Here is a 1,230-nt window from a genome sequence, read left to right as displayed (position 1 = left end):
TAAGTATACTTAAATATACATATGTGTCATATTTGCATGCAATGATATGTAGGCAATGTGTTATGTCCTTTTTTGATACATGTTGCATGGCACACACACAATATGAGTTTACAGCGACCGTCAGCACACGATACACAGAACATGCTTAAAAGTAGCTTTCCTGAGATCTCTGTGAGAACGGAGTAATTTAGCGATATGCGGAGTTGGACCTGCAAAAGAGGGACCTAGATGATGGCATACAGGATGGAAACAGAAGAGGAAAGCAATAATTCTTTCCTCTTTTCCTTCAATTTCTGCATATTGAGTTTGGAGGTCTTCCCGCACCGTTGCCTCAGCGGAAAGGCACATCATAATCAGCTCGCAGGACTCTTGCCTAGAGTCCCGGAGCCGGCCTCTTCTGGCTGTGCCACCATTGACGCAGTCCAAGATTCCAGGTTGAGGTGGTAGGACTGCGGCGGTATTCCCTCCAGTGACCAGCCAACATCTAAATCAGGCCGGCGGACCGCCAAGTTGGCAGGCAGGAAGACTACGGTGGGACTGATTCAGGCAAGATCTAAATTAGACAGTAGTGGATGTCACCAGATTCTAATAATGATTCGGTTGGGGGTGCCTGGTTTCGAGTAATGATTAAGTGGATATCTGAAGAAGACCAAAGGTTAGGAACCACTTGCCTGGGACAAAGATGCACTTGGTTTTGAATGGATTGGGCAGTAAGGTATTGGTTCAAAGTAAGGCCTCTAATGACCACAGAGAAATGGACCAGGCCCCCGTAAATCAAGTCAGTGAAACATCGAAAGGAAAGTACAAGGCTAAAGTTATCAGAATAGAAGGGTACCTTAGTCATAGTAAAGGTAGGAGGAATCGTTTAGAAGAGAAAGACTAGAAGATAAAGAAATGCCTTCCAAAATGTTTTAATAACAGCCCACATTGTACATCAAGCAAGGGTGACTTCTACATGGATGGTTTTGTGGGTGGGATGGGCCGCTAACCCAAAGTTTATTGTTTAATTGGCATACCATAGATCAATGGAGAGATTTTTATCTTTAATTTCGTTAAGTGGCAGAATGGAGACAAACGATCATAAACATGTACCCTTAGACAGTTGTAAGTATTTATTTTAATTGTATTTATTTATAAAGTTTTATATAGCGCAAACAAGATCCTAAGTGATATCAGAGCACTTTATAAAGGAAGGAAGGAAGGACATAAATCCAGTATTGATAACAAGTA

The sequence above is a fragment of the Lissotriton helveticus genome, chromosome 11 (assembly GCF_964261635.1).
Source record: "Lissotriton helveticus chromosome 11, aLisHel1.1, whole genome shotgun sequence".
Taxonomy (NCBI): domain Eukaryota; kingdom Metazoa; phylum Chordata; class Amphibia; order Caudata; family Salamandridae; genus Lissotriton; species Lissotriton helveticus.
Note: the sequence above shows the minus strand (reverse complement) of the source record.